Source organism: Miscanthus floridulus, chromosome 3 (genome assembly GCF_019320115.1).
Source record: "Miscanthus floridulus cultivar M001 chromosome 3, ASM1932011v1, whole genome shotgun sequence".
Taxonomy (NCBI): Eukaryota; Viridiplantae; Streptophyta; class Magnoliopsida; order Poales; family Poaceae; genus Miscanthus; species Miscanthus floridulus.
The window spans coordinates 44,323,428-44,341,420 of record NC_089582.1 but is presented as its reverse complement, the minus strand read 5'-3'; the positions used below and the strand labels follow the sequence as shown (position 1 = coordinate 44,341,420).

Here is a 17,993-nt window from a genome sequence, read left to right as displayed (position 1 = left end):
CATTGTGTCCTTCAAATAGACCATGGGCCAGCCATGGGCCTAGCGTAGGAGTCAACCTGATAGGGAACTCCTAAAGTCCTGCATCGATAAGCCCCCAAGCATTTCATGGTTGAACTCAGAAGCCTTCTTGTTCCTTCAGGTCTTACCGAGTAGAAACAAGTATTATACGAGTGTTTTCTGTAGAGAAACCATGGAGTGCTCTTGAGAACTCTAGGTGATGTGCACTTTGCCGTAAAGTGCACTCACTGAGTGTAGTCCCCAAGCCTCTTGCTGTTTGGAACAAAGAGTTGGAGGGTCTTTTCTGCAAATTCTTGAAAAAGAATAAAAATCTTCCTCTGAGGATATGTATCCAGTTGCCCTGAGCCTATGTCTGAGTAGTAGTAGTCGGCGCTAGGATCTGAAAAGAATATACTCAAGGATGCCAAAGAAATTATCACCTGGCTACTTGTTAGAAAGTAGGTGAAGCAATTTTCAGTGCCCATGAAGAGTAAACGCAAGCTGTCATAAGAGTAGTATATGCTCCGAATATGCCACCCCAATATACTGTAGCTTCACGTGCACTATCCTGATGCACTATAAAGGTGTAGTGGAAGACCACTGTACCCTTGTAGCGCAGTAAATAGACCTGTCCTGAGCAGCAGGAACTGTTGGCTCCACTATTCATGAACCTGGTCCATGAACACCATGTTTGGCCTATAAAACCCTCCTAGCAAGCTCTTACGTAGCAGTTGAAGAATAGCGAAGTAGCTCTGAGTCTATAGCCAGTGAATATGGTGGTGTGTGAAGTAGAGCAGCCCCTAGGCATTGTTGGTAGGAGTAGTAGATCATTTTGCAGTTAGAAGAAGTCTTGTGATAGAGACTAGAAGCAGGCTAGTCTCACAGTGGTGCAAAATAGAATGGTCTGGCAAGGCAGGTAGAAGAAGCCTTGTGATGAGAGACATGTTCCCTCATCCAACAGTCCCATGTTAGTTCTTCAAGTGTGCCTATCGATGTCTGTCCATTGATGATCAGCTGCTAGTCCAAGTGGTGGTAGCGAAGTCAGCTTGGGTAAACAGATGCCAGAAGAGGCGCTGTTGCTGCCCAAACCCGGTAGACTAGGAAGTTTTGTACCACTGACACCAATCTTGGATGCACTGTGTTGTCATAATGAAAACTATGGCAGCAAGTCGGATGTGTCCTACTGAGTAGTAACTAGGAGCTTTGTTTTGTGAAAATGGTTACTAAAACCGAGTAGTTAGAAGCTTGTAAAGTATACAACCCTATATCATAGAACTGTTATTAAAGAAATTCTTCATCCGAGTATTGTGTCGCTTTGACTCATTCTATCGAGCAGTTATCCGAGTACTACATGAACCATCTGAGTACTTCATGATGTGGCCATGTAATCAATGGTCATATCATAGTAGGTACCTGGTAGGTGTAAACTCAAAGGATAAATCTAAGCACAGTGTGCCACGTCTAAAATCATGGAAAGGGGTGCGACTGTCGTTTCAAACTGTGCAACCGCATTAAGATGGAAGGGGAACTAAAACACCACACCCATTGGCGTGATTATTGGGCCACATCATGGTGTAACCCTATATAATAAGGGAACCATTTTTAGCATTATCTCCCCCTTCTCCATTTCTTTTCTGCCTTAGCCCCCAAGCGACTGTGAGCACTTTGCAATCTTGCTCGCACAAACCCTAGATCTGAAAAAGCTCTGCTTGATGGGTAAGGGCAAGAACTCAAGCGCCGTAGCCAAGAAGACTACTAAAAAGAGAGTGCTAGAAGTGCCAGAGATGGCCACCACCGCCCAGATCTGGCCAGCGTCAAGCATGAAGCCGAAGCACCTCTCGAAACTCCATGACCAGGGCTACTTGCCGGACCAGAAGCTTGGCGAGTCGAAGGCGCCTGGAGAGCACCGTATTCCAAACCTTGAGCCGGATGAGATTGTTCTCTTTATGCCATTCATCCAGCACGGGCTAGGGTTGCCAACTTGTCCATTTCTGCATGGGTTTTTGCACTACTATGGCATAACCCTGAACCATCTGAACCCAAATTCCATCTTGCATTTGTTGATCTTTGTTCATCTTTGTGAAACTTTCCTTGGCATCTGATGAGGACATCACTACTTCATCGCATACAAGCCAAGTAGAGGAGGAGGTCCAACATGGGCGTCCAATTCATCTTTTTCATGGTGGAAGCCGAGTCCAACTCAAGTTCGAGTCCGGAGTCCAACTCAAGTTCGAGTCCGGTTCGGGCTTCAGGACCAGTCTACCTTAAACTGGTCACCCAGGACGCATCCAGACTCCATTTTCGACAATCCACATATGGATGGAAAGCTAATTGGATAAGGAAACCAACTCGATTAGTTTCACATCAAAAGGCCTGCGTAATCAACGGGAATCGTCGAAACAAGTTAGTGTCCAGAATCTATCAGGGTGCTGTGACACCGTCTTTTGGTCCGTTGGACCATGTATCGTGTTTGGGCCCATTAGGGGCCGCGTCCAGGGGGGTGACGCCCAAGACTCTATAAATACTAGCCATCACTCTCCTTAGGGTTTGGAGGTTTTGTTTAGTTCTTGATTTCCTCATGAAACAGACACTGTTTTGCTGCAACTGTCGCCGCCAAGGCCGCTTGCTGTGAACCAGGGCCCCAGTTCTTGATCTTGTTCGCCTGTGGCGATTAGTCCTTTCGAATAAAGACTTGAACCCCTTCTCGTTATCATAAGCCTCATATTTATTTGCAATTTTAGATTGCGTTCATCCTGTTCTTGCTTGTGTTCTTGATTCGCTTGTAGGAAAGCCTTCTCGGCGAGGTCAATCGCGTTCGTGTGGTTGATAACCAACGGAGCAGTGGTGTAACGGTTGCGGAGGTCTGAATCAATCTTGGTTCGAAGCCTAGATCGTGAACGTCAAGTCTCCACCAATCGATGCTATCATACCTTTCGGAAGATCGGGCTTAGTCTATATCAAGTGGTATCAGAGACCTTGTTGCCCGTTAGGTATAACTTTGTTTTCCCCCTTTAGATTATTACTATTTTTGCATTACCTACAGTCCACATAAAGCTAAAAAATATACATCGTCACATATTCCCTGTCCTATAGCCTCATTGTGTCGTGCAATTTTGTCTCTGTTTCACGTTGTTGAGTTTGTGCCCTAGGTCAAGTTCTTGTTACTGGTTTTAGATCGTTTTTTTTAAGTCCAGTTTGTGTTTTCCCTTTGTTTTTCATCATAATCCGTGAACACCTTCAAGTATTGCTGTGATTCCTTTGTATTCATCAAACCCTAGTCCACGCTATCTTATTTGTTACACTTGTCTTCACTGTTTTCGTCAAATCCTTGCTGTCGTGACCAATTTTGCGCACATTGTTCCCGTTTTGTCCTCTAATTCGGAGTCCGTTCTTAAAACTGGTCTAGTTTTCGCATACGAACTCTGTTTTCGACGTTCCATATATGCAAATTGATCAGAAAAAAATTTCGGATCCATCCATCCCTCACTTTGTTGGGGTTTGAAAATTTTAGATTGGCCAAAAAGTGGTCACAAGGTCTTTATCGATTTCGAGCACGTCTTCTGGAAATTCCACAAGCCACGTCTTTCACTTGTTTAAGCTCAAATTTTCTGTGGTTACTTCTTTTGTGCTCCTAAGTGAAGAAAAAATATCAAAAAAATAAAAAGAAAAAGTCAAAGAATCCCAAAAAAACAACGACAGCCCAAAAATAGAGAAAAAAGAGAGGGGCAAAAGTGGAACAAATCTGGAGGAGCACATAGAGAGCGCCATTTGAGCTGTATTTGCGTGTGCTGATTTCTATCTTGTTTCTAATCATATTCTTGCTGTCCACATCACTTGATACATCTGGTACTTGGAACGTGAGTAGGCCAGCAACTAAGACAAGTACTTGGGATACTTATTCAGCTTTGCTATTCAGTTGCGAATTTTGTTATTCCTTGCTACTATATTATGCCTGTTCAAGCTCCACTTTCTTCTAACCAAGTACAGGTTCACCTTGCAACTGTTACACTCAAGCTACAATGGTATCACAGTCACCGACCGATTGCACCGCCTGTTGCTTTAGTAAGAACACTTGTAAGACCATGGTAAGACGCTTGAGAGTTGAGTGCCTTATTTTTCCTTGTCCACAACCTAAGTAGTTGGTAGGGATAATACTATTTGTGTTGTCTTTTTCTTTCTACTAACCATGTCAGGAAAAGCCGGAGGCAGCGGCCAAGGAAACGAGGACGCAGCTATGGATTTCAATGACTGTGTTTCTAAGAATGAGCTCCATGCCGTTCTTGATGACAAGTTCAATGAGATCCTTCAACAAATCACCAATTTGGCCAAGAGGATTGAAGATGTTGAACAACGACATCCAGAACCACGTCCTAAAGATGATGATGATGATCTCTCTGAGAAGGGCGATGGCGACGTAGAGGCTGAAGCCGAAGCTCAACGACGTGCTAAGGATGCACGTAACCGTAATCGGTTGAACTTTAACCGACGCGGTATGGGAGGTAACAACCAAGGTAATAATGTTCTTTTCTCTAAAACCAAGTTTAAGATACCTCCTTTTTCTGGTTCTGCTGATCCTGAAGCATATTTAGATTGGGAGATGGCTGTAGATAAAAAATTTAGCTCCCATCAAGTACCTGAAGAATATAGAGTTAGACTTGCTACTAGTGAGTTTACTAGTTTTGCTCTTTTCTGGTGGAATGATATTTGCAATGATGCTAATGCTAATGCTCAAATACCTCAAACCTGGACTATACTTAAACGATGAATGAAATCAAGATTTGTTCCACCATACTATCAGCATGTTTTGAGTACACAAGTTGAGCCAATAGACAAGCTACAACGCCATAATTTTTTTCAAATGTTCCTCATTGTCAATAATTTCCGTGTCCGTGCTATAATTGATGGAGGGAGCAGCAATAATTTAGTAAGTTCTGAGCTTGTCAAGACTCTTGGTTTATCTACACGTGCTCTTCCACATTCATACCATGTTCAGTGGTTCAACAATAGTGGTAAGGCAAAGGTAACACAATCTGCTCGTGTGCAATTTTCTATCGGGTCATACCATGATTATGCTGATTTTGATGTCGTGCATATGCAAGCTTGTTCACTTTTGTTAGGCCGCCCTTGGCAATATGATAATAATGTTGTACATCATGGTAGGCAAAATAGATATACTTTTATGTTTAAAGGAAAGACTATTGCTTTACTTCCTTTATCACCTGCTAAAATTGTGCGATATGAAAAGGAACTTGCTAAAAAGAAAAAGAAAGGCCATGATAAAGACTTTAGCAAACCAACAAATGAACCATCAAGCAACATGAAAGAAGTTTTATTTGCTCTTAAATCTGTTCTTGTTGATCATGATGAACCATGTTATGCTCTAACTTGTACATCACCGATATGTCCACTTGGTCCTACTCCTAGTGCTATGCCTCTTGTTGGTACTAACCTTTTACAGGAGAAGGAGGACGAATTCCCAACAGGGAAGCCACCATGGCAGCCGCCTTTGCGAAGGATGAGGCGCCAAGATGAACGTCTTCTTCCAAAACCATCGTTGCTGTCATCCAATGGAGGAGACGATCTACTTCAGTCGAGGACAACTTCAATTCAAGAAAGGGAGGATGATGAGGACATCACTACTTCATCGCATACAAGCCAAGTAGAGGAGGAGGTCCAGCATGGGCGTCCAATTCATCTTTTTCGTGGTGGAAGCCGAGTCCAACTCAAGTTCGAGTTCGGAGTCCAACTCAAGTTCGAGTCCGGTTTGGGCTCCAGGACCAGTCTGCCTTAAACTAGTCACCCAGGACGCATTTGGACTCCGTTTTCGACAATCCACATATGGATGGAAAGCTAATTGGATAAGGAAACCAACCCAATTGGTTTCACGTCAAAAGGCCTTCGTAATCAACAGTAATCGTTGAAACAAGTCAGCATCCAGAATCTGTCAGGGTGCTACGACACCATCTTTTGGTCCGTTGGACCGTGTATCGTGTTTGGGCCCATTAGGGGCCACGTCCAGGGGGTGATGCCCAAGACTCTATAAATACCAGCCGTTGCTCTCCTTAGGGTTTGGGGGTTTTGTTTAGTTCTTGATTTCCTCATGAAATAGACGCCGTTTTGCTGCAACTGTCACCGCCAAGGCCGCTTGCTGTGAACTAGGGCCCCAGTTCTTGATCTTGTTCGCCTGTGGCGATTAGTCCTTTCAAATAAAGACTTGAACCCCTTCTCGTTATCATAAGCCTCATATTTATTTGCAATTTCAGATTGCATTCATCCCATTCTTGCTTGTGTTCTCGATTCGCTTGCAGGAAAGCCTTCTCGACGAGGTCAATCGCGTTTGCATGGTTGATAACCAACGGAGCAGTGGTGTAACGGTTGCGGGGGTCCGAATCAATCTTGGTTCGAAGCCTAGATCGTGAACGTCGAGTCTCCACCAATCGACGCTATCATACGTTTCAGAAGATTGGGCCTAGTCTACATCAGCATCCCCCTCCATCACTCTATTTCATTATTTCTTTAAGCTAAAACCGCACCCAGATGCGGCAAATCCTAGTGTTTTGGGGGCACCGGTATTCAATTCTGGTTAGGAAAGAAAAATGAATATCTCTACTACACCTTGGTGGATTATGTGAAGAACTGGAGGACCGAGTGGTTTTACGTGAGGAATATGTGGCCACCACTAGCGGTACACAACAATGCCGCACCAGTACCCAATACCCACTGGGACAAGGAAACTGTGAATGCGATAGAGTTTGAAGGAATCTATCCACTCCTCAGATAGATCTCGGCTATGAAGGACCAGGGCCTAAATGGAGTTGGAGTAGTCACCGACTTTATTAGGCATCGAGTGTAGCCGCTCCAGGAGGGGGTATATTATGGCTTCGAGTACATCGGGCCAGAGGACCCTGCCCGAGTGGCGACTGAAGAATTGCCGAAGGATGAAGTCCTGGTGAGAATCCAAGACATAATGTAGGGGTATTAGTAATACCATACCAGTACTAGGAGCGAGACCACGAGCATCCACCGGGTACTGTAAGTATGCTGACACATGTGATTTTGATTTTAATTGTCATTGTGGAAAGTAACTTCTGAAATGTTGTTCATTGGTGAAGCATTTGGGGCACAACTTCAATGACTTGCCCTCTCTACCTCCGCGTGCCAGCTTTGGAGGAGTTGGTGGAGGCAGGGTAGCGTCTACTGGGGTAGACGAAGAAGCACCACCTCCGCCATTCCTGTAGATCAAGAAGCCGAGAGTGATTCAGAAGGGAACCCAGACAACTTCATAGTCCTGGCTAACCCAAGTGCCAGGCAAGTATCCACTAGCAGGAAAAGGTCATTAGAGGCCAATGTCACTGCTAATGCAAGTGGGTCAGTGCCCAAGAGGGCTCGCCGAGCTTGCACGTTAAGAATAGGTAAGAGTAATCCGATATCTCCATGCAGCCTAATAGTTTAACCTATTCTGAATCCAATCTTAAAGCAGCTGCAGGTCATGAAACTATTGATGAGGAGTTGGAGGTGGAAGAAGAGGACATGCCATTTTCTATCAGGCAGTAAGTATACTTCCGAGTAGAATTTTGTACTAAACTTTATCGTCGATATACTTGATGCTGTTGACTCGGACTTGATAGGATGTCGCCACCAGACCTGATAAGCACCCGAGTGCCAACTCAAGCTAACAGGGACAAACCCGAACAAGATGTAGACATCATGAGTCACTAGGATGACTCCATACTGGCACGCCGGTGTCAAGTCTAAAATTGGATCGGTCGTTTAGTGGTATAACGCTACGTAGACCCACCCTAAAGAAGAGATCCTCTGCCAAGTATGTGTTGAAACTTATCCTTGAATTCTTGCATCATCCCAAGAACAGTGATTGACTCTGCACTAGCTAGGGTACAAGAAACACCAAGTACCCGGGGGCAGAGTAAAGAAGCTCAGGTTGAAATGAACCCAGATGTTGAAAGCGACCAGATGGAAAGAGGCCTAGCACGCGGGCCCGTGTCCCCACCCAAAGCCTCTAAAGTGTTGCAGCCACAAATTCTAACAAACATTGAGGATGGAGTAGAGCCATCTGCTCAACTAGGTGCTATAGACTCTATGGAGATGCCATAGCTGGAGATAAAAACAACCACAGACAATGAAGCGGGCCAGCTGCCAAGACAGGAGCCAATCGAGGCTGCTCTTGGATATAATCGATGAATACGTGGGTCCAGGGTGGTATGATAGTTAGGACCTATGTGTCGGGTACGATGCTATCCGTCATGCTAGCATTGCCTCGCTTGATGGATGGTGTTGATAGCTCTTCGATGAATACCTCATCTAGAACCTGTGCCTTGTCTTATCTGAGTTTGGCCAAGATATCTGCTGCCACATTGAGGTCTCATACCACATGATGGATTTCTAGGCCTTGAAAGTGTTTTTCCAACTTACGCACCTCTAAGTAGCAGGCATCCATGGTTTCCTTGGTGCAATCCCAATCTTTGTTATCCTGATTGATGACCATAGAGGAATCCCATATACGAGTAGTCACTTGATGCCAAGTGAAGCCGCAACTCAGAGGCTGTGAATGAGGGCCTCGAACTCGACTTTGTTTTTTGTTGCTGGCTAGAGGATTTAGAGAACATACTTAAGTTGCTTCCCATCTGGAGATATGAAGAGGACACCAGCGCTCGCTCCTCCTAGCTTTAGGAGTACATCTTCCAATGATCAAGAATAGCTTCAGGAGTAGGCTGCTGGAGTTCTATCCACTCAGCTATGAAGTATGCCAAAGTCTAAGACTTGATAGCCTTACGGGGGTGAATTCAATGTTTAGTGCTCCAAGCTCAACTGCCCACTTGGATGTGCGTCCCATAGCATCATGATTACGTAGAGTAGCTTCTGTATGTGTGGGTAGCGGACCTTGGAGTCTGACAACACCTCATTGATGTAGTAGACAGGTTGTTGTACGTTGTACGCGTGACCCTATTCTTCTCTTTCCACAACAATAGTTGTGCTGACCACCATAGCTGTCGCTACAATATATAGCATCAGATTTTCTCATCTCTCTAGAGGGGTGAGAATGGGTGAAGAGGTGAGATAGGCTTTGAGCTTCTCGAACGCTTTGTTAGCCACTCGAATTTTCCTGTCTTCTTCAATATCTTGAAAAATGGGAGCCCCTTCTCTCCGAGCTGAGAGATAAATGATTGAGTGCAGCCATGCACCCTGTAAGATTCTGGATGTCCTTGACACAACAGGAAGGGCCCATCTTGGTGATTGCATAGATCTACTTTGTGCTGGCCTCAATCCCATGATGGCTGATGAGAAAGCCTAAGAGTTGTCCAGAAGGGACACCGAAGACGCACTTAGTCGGATTGAGCTTCGACTGCCATGCACAGAGGTTGGTGAAAGTCGCCTTTAGGTCATCAATCAGGGTAGCTAGGTCCTTAGTCTTGACCACCACATCATCAACATAGGCTTCTACATTATGACTGATCTACTTGCTCAAGCAAGTTTGGATAGCACGCTCATACGTAGTGCCAGCATTCTTAAGCCCAAATGACATAGTCGCATAGTAGTAGGCGCCTAATGGAGTGATGAAGGAAGTCTTGTTTTGATCTTCTTGATGGAGAGCAATCTGATGGTAACCTAAGTAGCAATCAAGAAAGGATAGAAGAGCTGATCCAGCCATGGAATCCATAATCTGATCAATGTGCAGTTGTCTGAAAGGGTCCTTGGGGCAATGTTTGTTGAGATCCATGTAGTCGACGGACATGCACCACTTAGTTGAATTCTTCTTCTGTACCAAGACAGGGTTGGCAACCCAGTTGGGATGCAGTATCTCCTAAATTAACCCAGCTGCCAACAACTTCGTGATCTCCTTCTTGATGGCTGCTTTCTTGTCGGGTGCAAAAACACGTAATCGCTGCTTGACTAGCTTAGAGCTGGGGTTTAGGTCCAATCTATGCTCAACCAACTCTCTTAGGACTCCTGGCATGTCGGCTGGCTTCCAAGCGAAGATAACTTTGTTTTCCCAGAGAAAGTTGGTGAACGCGAGATCCTATTCTTTAGAGAGGTGGGCACTAATAGTCACCATTTTGGAGGGATCACCAGTACCTGGATCCACCTTCATAACATCTACATCTCATGGCGGTGCAACGATGCCCACCTTCTTCGTTGAAATCTCCAAGTCTTCTGGGTTAGTCTAACTAGCGAACACGGTAATTTCCTGTGCTTTGAGTATTGCCTGAGCTTTAGCGGCGATCTGAACTACTTCTATGTCACAGTAATATGAGCATTTCAAGTCGCCTCGAAGGGAGAGTATCCCGTTAGGACCCAGCATCTTCAACAGAAGGTACGGGTAATGTGGAACCACCATGAAGGTAGCTAGAGTAGGACGCCCAAATATGGCGTGATATGATGATTCAAAATCTACCACCTCGAATTTGATGAACTTCATTCGGTAGTTGTTTGGGGATCCAAACGTAACTGGGAGCGTGATATGTCTGAGTGGCATGACACCTTTGTCAGGTACTATCCCATAGAAGGGGGTGTCTGTAGGTATGAGTAAGCCTATGAAGTCAAGGCCTATCTTCCTTAGGGTATCAGCAAAGATGATATTTAATCCCACTCCACTATCTATTAAGACCTTGGTGACTGTCATGCCTGCAATGGTTGGATCTGGACTAGTGGGTAAAGTTCGGCATTGGAGATGCTGGTCGATTGATCCTCCCTTGAGAATTGGATTGGATACTCAGACCAGTTGAGATATGTTGGAGTGGCAGGTTCTGATGCCATAATATCCTGTAAGGCTAGCTTGTCCTACCGCTTGTTCTTGGAAGTTGGAACTCCAGCGAAGATGACATTAACGGTGCCTTTGGGTTGCTAGAATCCTTTGCCTCCCTGGTCTTCTCTGTCTTTCTTATTGTCTTCTTGGCCTTTACCCTTGTCGTCCTTGTGGTAGAATCCCAAGTCCTTCAATTGTCGGCACTGATCTACCATGTGCCTGGCACCTTTGTGAAAAGGACAAGGTAGTTCGCCTAGATCCTCAAACTTCTTGGGCTTATTGTTCTTCTTAGGTTTGTCGATGGAGGCTAGGCTGTTATTGGGGCCTCGCTTCCTGCTCTGCTGGCCACCTTGGTTGCTGTATTGTTGTTACCCCTATTGTCATGGTTGTCTTATCGATCGGAAAATCTCTCCTGAGTTCTTTCCTCGGAAGCGACCATCTTCTGGACGGTGCATTTGAAGTTGTCTACTGTTTTTGGGTTGTCATTGCAAAAGGCCTGAAACTGCCATTTGGCCTTGATCCTGTTTGAAAAGTGTTCGATTACCTCCCTCTCGGTAACGTCGAAGACTTGAGATCATAGTTCTACAAAGTGGCAATAGTAATCCCAGAAAGTCTCATTGGGGAGTTGTCGGTAGCTTCTGAGGTATATCCGAGTACATGGATGAGTAAGGACTCCCACAAAGTTGTTACAAAAATTTATTGTCAAATCCTCCCAACACGTAATCGAGCCAGGACGCAACTTGTCAAACCACACGAGAGGTACTATCTCCAGGGCCATGGGGAAATAAAGTGCCTTGATGTCATCACCTCCACCCACCATCTCGATCGACTGGGAGTAGATGTGAAGCCATTGATTCGGCTCCATCTTTCCATTGTACTTGGTATGATTGGATGGCTTGAACTTATAAGGGAGCCAAACAGAGAGCAATCTACTGGAGAAACAAGGGAATATGTTCGGAGAGATACCAGCTTCCCTGTACTCAGACTCGCCTCTGCCCTCCCTGTTGCTGTACTGCTACCCTTGATGGCGATAGGCTGATTGAGCACCGCCTTGACTCCTGTACTGGTTACCCCATGGCCCTAAGCAGAAGAGGGCGGGTACTCGCTGTCCTCCTCCTTGGTTGACCGGTAGGCCTAGGCGAGAATGGGCTAGGCCTGCTGTTTTGGTTCTCAAGAGGGATTAGCTTGGGAGGCCCCCCTTGCCGCCTGCATCTGGAGAGCCGTGGATTCCAGAATGACTTTAAGTCATTGCTGCTCTTCCGTAGGGTTCTTTATGGCCGCCATCTCATTTACCAGGGCATAGACGTTGGCGTAGGGTGTAGTGAAGACCCTATGCCCGGCTACTTCCATGAACTCAGGTTCAAGATTGCGTGAAGCAGAGGCTCTATGCGCATCACGATCTTGGCATTGCCGTTCTGCTTCTTCATCCTGTAGGCGTTGTTCATAAGCTGCCTCCGCAGCCAAGCGTCGTCGTTCGACGTCTCGGCAGGCCAACTGGTACCACTCCCACTCTTCCTTGCAGTGTTGGGTGTGGCTGCGTCGGGCCTGTCAAGCCCTGTTCTTCCTTTCCCTAGCCGTCTTCTGCTCGTCCATCTCCCCATTGGGCGCTACAGTGTTCGGGGGGGATGTCGGATAGAGTCTCCTCTCCATCTTGAACATCTAGTGCTTGAAGCATAGGGATATGTGGAGGCTCACCAGCCATGAAGACTTCTCTGGAATATCTTGGGGTTGAGTGGGTTCTAGATTCTGCAGTCACCGCACTGTGCAAAATCTCTATAGAACCGTGGTCGCTATCAGCTAGAAGAGTATTGCTGTCTTGGTAGGGCAGGAGCTCCACCATGCCAATCAGGCGAGATGGATCTATAGAAAATGTACCAGGTAGGGCACCCGTCCAGTGCACGATGTAGCCTTGAAGGAGTGACAGATAGCACTAGTCCCTTCTGAGCTCCCGTCAGAGGGGTCTCTTTCCCCAACCGGAATAGATCTTAGACGGACTCCTGGTAGGCCGAAGCTGGATTGCGTAGTCCGAGTGGAAAACAACCCGGGTGTTCAATTATGGAACCCAGAAGGGACTCTGAAGCGGACAAGGCTGGCGTGTTTGAGTTGGAGTCATGAAGCAGAGCAACTGCCGAGATTTGAGTCGGATCAGAAATCAAAAGCTACGAGAACTTCTCGGCGAGTTGATCCAGCGTGGTTGCAGAAGCGGCTGGAGTATCCTGAGGCGCCTAGATCTCGATGAGATGACTTTGGAGATGGTCGTGGTGATCAGCAACGTAGATCCAAGAGCCAAAGATGAAGGTTGATCCTGCCAGGAAATCATGTTGTCGAGGTCTGCCGAGCTCTCAAGCGCGAATTCGCCAAGAGCCCCTACCTGGCGCGCCAGCTGTCGATGTTTGATGACCGACAACCCATCACGGGGGTACTCGGGACGGTGTTCGATGGGCTTCGATGAACTTAGGAACTTGACAGTGAACGCAAAGAGATGACGATTTATACTGGTTTGGGCCCTCGTGATCGAGTAATAGCCTTTACGTCTAGTCGGCGTAAGCCTTTTGCGTTGGGTTGATTGTATGATTGTTAGGATTACAAAGGGGTGCACCGTGTCTCTCTTTATATAGGGAGAGTGGGCAAAGGTGCGTTTCTAGTCTTAGCCGGTTACAACAGAAGAGTCCTAATTCTATTACAGAATCTTGCTTTCCTAATAAGCCGACTAGGCCGGTCCTTGATGGCTTGAAGTCCATGCCTCCTTGAACCGTGTCCTTCAAACAGACCGTGGCCCAGCCATGGGCCCAGCGTAGGAGTCGACCCGATAGGGAACCCCTAGGGTCCTGCATCGATAGATGGAGCACGGCGCAGCCGAGGCGCGCGCGCCAGGGGCGCGACATGGTAGGGCGCGGCTTGGGCGGGAGGGGCGCGCGTGGCTCGGGTAGAGGTGCGGCATGTGCAGGGGCGAGGCGCTGCTTGGGCAGAGGTGCGTCGCGTTCGATGGAACGGAAGCCGCGGTGAGGGAAGTGGGCTAGAGGATGAGCGAAGTGGGTTTTTTGAGAGAGATGAGAGCCGATCGTACGCAGGTCAAGCCGCGTCTAGACGGAGTCAGGGAACGGACGCCTGTGAAGAATCATTATCAAAAATCTTATAAGCTAAGATGAGCATGTTATTCAATGCTTGCGTTACTGCATGCTCACTAAAAGGCCTATTACCTAGTTCTATAATTTGCTGGGTTAATTATTTTCTCGGGTGACAATTGATTATGATTCTAGAATTAAGTGACAATGAAAGCAACCATCTCCACAAAAGACTAACAAAATGTTCATTCGAAAATTTGAAATGGTATGTTATAGTTAGGTCTGGTTGCATTTAACTAGCAATCGCAACCCTTTGCCGTGTATTATTTTTATTCAAGGCAGAAAATGTTAGGTTGACTTGAACATGGGTCAAAGGACTAAGTCCTCGGGGGCAACCCCACCTACACGACTTGATCGGAGTCGTAAAATCCGCAGATTGCGGGGCCCGTTTAAAGAAAGTCCCTAACCCCTCTCATTAGCCTTAATCGCAAAAAACAACCTCTCATCAGCCAATGCGAACGGGGGAGCTTAGCCACGCCTAGACTTAACAGCCCGATCTAAATCGAGCGCCGCCCTACGTCTCCTCTGACCTAATCAACGGGGGCATCGCCACCAGCAGCAGGTTGGCCCTCGACGGGAGGGAGTCGTCGCCGCCAGGACGACGCCGACTGTACGACTACGGATCAACTCGCTCCTCCGGTTTATAGGGTGCCGGCCTCGGGCCACCTCGCTCCTCCGGTCGCAGGAGGCGGCACCCTACTCCCTGCGCCGCCTCCCCTTGGCGGAGAGTTCTCCTCGAGGAACCAGTACGTGCTCCCTGCACCGCCTCCCCTGTCCGATTTACTTCCTGGGCTGTTGTTGCCAACTGGCTCGACCTCGTCGGACCGATCTTCAAGTAGCCGGAATACATTCTCTTCTCGAGACAGAAGGTGAGGTCCAAATCTCTATTCATTCTCTCTGCCAAATCTCGACTCTGATTTGCAAATCATGCTGCTGCGGCGCGACCAACCTATCCCGAGGTGGATCTGGTACTTGCTCACTCCTCTGCCATACATATCTGCAGCCGCGGCGTGCGGAAGGTGGTGACTTTGTCCGAGCTCTAGATGTGTTTCATCCAAATATCCCAATGGAAGAAAAGATTGGCTGTAGGTTCTTATTATCTTATTACTTCATTTTAAAAGTTTGAACTGCCTTGCAAAGTGACAGTCTCGTTCAAGCTATACAATATGGATGGTACGTAATTTTCTAGACCCTTTCTGGATTTTAATTCCTACCTATAAGAATTAGTAAACTTGATATGAAGAATATTTCTATTGACGTTTGGTTGACTGGCCAGTGGCATAGACGATTATTTACTGATGAACTAAGGAAAGATGATTTATGATTGTTTACTGCCAAACTAAGCAAAGCTTCATGCCCTTTCTTGGCTAGCTAAAACTGTTAAGTGAATAGGCATTTTCATGTTAATATAAATTTAATCGAGAAACAAATTCTAGTAAATTTGTGACAACAGATAAGTGTGTGTGTAAACTACAATGGCAACTATGAACATAATGATCACCACAAAAACAATATAGAATTTTATAGAATTTCACAAAGTTAGAGAGATTATTATACCCTCCGGAGGGATCCATGCTCAAGGCATTGGTGGCTCCATTCACATGAGACATCGTGTGTTGCATGATATCGCGGACCACAGTCGATGCAAGAAGATGTTCACAGTGCAGCTCCTCGACTCGAACGACCACCAGGAAGAAGATCCGGTGATTCGACACGACAGAAGATGATCCTGAGGCGAGCAGTTGCGGCGACGCTCCCCAAAAACTTGATCGCCTGCACACCCGAGCAGGTGTCGCAGAAGCGAATGGTGGTTCCGGAGGCCTGCTCTCCCAACTCTCCGTGCGTGTAGAGGTTGGGATGTGGAGGCTCAGAGGTGGTTCGACAGGGAAGTGTTACGGAGTGGTGAGTGTTGAGTTTGTGAGAGTGACCTTTCACGGGAAGAAGGGTGGAGTCAAATAGCGCAGGAGTTATGTGAAGAGATGCGCACGCAGTTCTCTGTACGTGGCACCACGCCTCACCGTGCATGTAGATCCGCGAGTTAGGGGAGAAGACTTGGCCTCACCGTGCGTGTAGACTCGCAACATGCGGACCGTCTCCATACGTTGCTCCCTCCTTGACCATCCCGTGTGGCAAAACTAACCACACACGTGTATGGCACGCATCGCACGCTCGCATGCCACGCTACAGCTCGGTGCACACGTTGTTCATCTTTTTGAGTTGACTCAACAAACAGTTAAAAATCCCATACAGGGTTAAACTATAATGCACCATAACAATTTAATATGGGCCTAGGATTTATTTTGATTATATAATAAAATATGGGCCAAACCTATATTAAATTTAACAATCTCCACCAAATTCTAGGGTACATATGAAATGCTCTCAATTCTCTATCGTTTGATATATCAGTGTTTCGATGGAGACTGTAAAGTTGAACATCCACCTAGAACAGAGGCTCCACTTCATCACAACTGAACAATGGACTGTGCCTTGAATTGACAGTTTTGTGTGAAATAAGTTTCACCTAAGTCCTTTGCTGATACTAGGCTGCCAAAAGCATTCCCTTTGGTTGGAGCATATAAGTCGAACTCCTGGGCCTTTCATGAGTATCTAGAGACCACTCAAATATCATGGACTGTGACTAGCAGTCGAACTCATATATATATAGGTGTGTTCCTCAAAAGATATTCTATAGGACAACATCTTTGCTTCAACAAGCCACTTGGAACATATTAAGGTAAAACCCAACCTACCTTACAGAGAAGGAAAGACATGCATATGAGGCAAGCCTAGTTAAGGGTCTTTCCTCAGTCTATCAATAGCTTGTTTCACCATCCTACTTCATGGGATCTCCGATAACATAGAATAGGTTTCCACCATGATAGACTTCATGTGGGTCTTAGACCCATCTCACTTGATATATTATCTATCAATTTACATGACAGCCCCTTAGTGAATTGATCTGCTAGATTTTTATACGTACGGACATAATTCAACGCTATCACTCTGGAGTTTCTCAGTGTTCTGATGGATTTTAACCGCCTTTATACATGCCTTTGTGGACTTCATGTTATCCTTAGAACTGTTCACCTTGATTATCACAGTTCATAGAAATAGCCGGTATAGGTTTTTCCACTACTGGTAAATCCATCAGGAGTTCACGAAGGCAGTCAGCCTCAACTGTGGTGGTATCTAGTGTTATGAGTTCTACCTCTATGGTTGACCTCGTTAAGATGGTCTACTTGCAAGACTTTCGTGAAACAACGCCACCTCCAAGTAAGAACGCATATCCAATTGTGGAGTGAACGTCATCAACATCATATATCTAGTTTGCATGACAATAACCCTCTAGTACCTTCGGTTATACGGTATAGTGAATGCCATAACTCACAGTACCGTTCATATAGCGTAATACTCTCTCAAGAGCATGCCAATGATTATCTCCTGGATTTGACACAAACTGGCTTAGTTTGCTCACAGCAAACGAGATAGCAGGCCTTGTGCTAGACAGATACATTAGTGAACCAATAATTTGAGAGTACCTCAATTGATCCCTTGTTATTCTCAATTTTTTCCTCAATAGCACACTAGGGTCATAAGGCGTAGGAGAAAGTTTACAGTCACTAAACCAAAAGCGACTCAGAGCATTTTCCACATAGTGGGAATATAGAAGTGTGACGCCACCATTGCCTTCTCTTAGCACCTTGATATTAAGAATAATGTCAGCTTCTCCCAAATCCTTCATTTCAAAATTATTGGACAAAAAGTCCTTCACTTCCTTGATCACATCAAGGTTGGTTCCAAAAATCTGTATGTCATCCACATACAAACACAAGATCACACCTTTGCCCCCACCATATCGATAGTACACACATTTATCAACTTCATTCACAATAAAACCGATAGTTGTTTAGGAGCTTGTTTTAGGCCATACAAGGACTTCAACAGTTTACACAGCATGCCTTCTTGACCATTTGTTACAAACCCATCTGGCTTATCCATATAGATCTCCTCCTTTAACCCTACGTTTAGGAAGGCGGTCTTAACGTCCATCCGATGAACGAGAGGACCATGTGAGGCTACTAGGGAAAGTAACACTTTGAGTTGTG

At 46.0% G+C, this 17,993-nt stretch overlaps 1 long non-coding RNA gene across 1 annotated transcript in view; it reads right to left on the bottom strand.

Annotated features, from left to right (window-relative positions):
- LOC136545608 (uncharacterized) overlaps positions 1 to 15,790 on the bottom strand; it is a 34,594-nt gene extending 18,804 nt beyond the window's left edge. Inside the window, exon 1 of the long non-coding RNA XR_010781097.1 lies at positions 15,442 to 15,790. This is a non-coding gene — a long non-coding RNA (uncharacterized lncRNA). The remainder of the gene's footprint in view (positions 1 to 15,441) is intronic.
- Between the last annotated feature and the right edge of the window lie 2,203 nt (positions 15,791 to 17,993).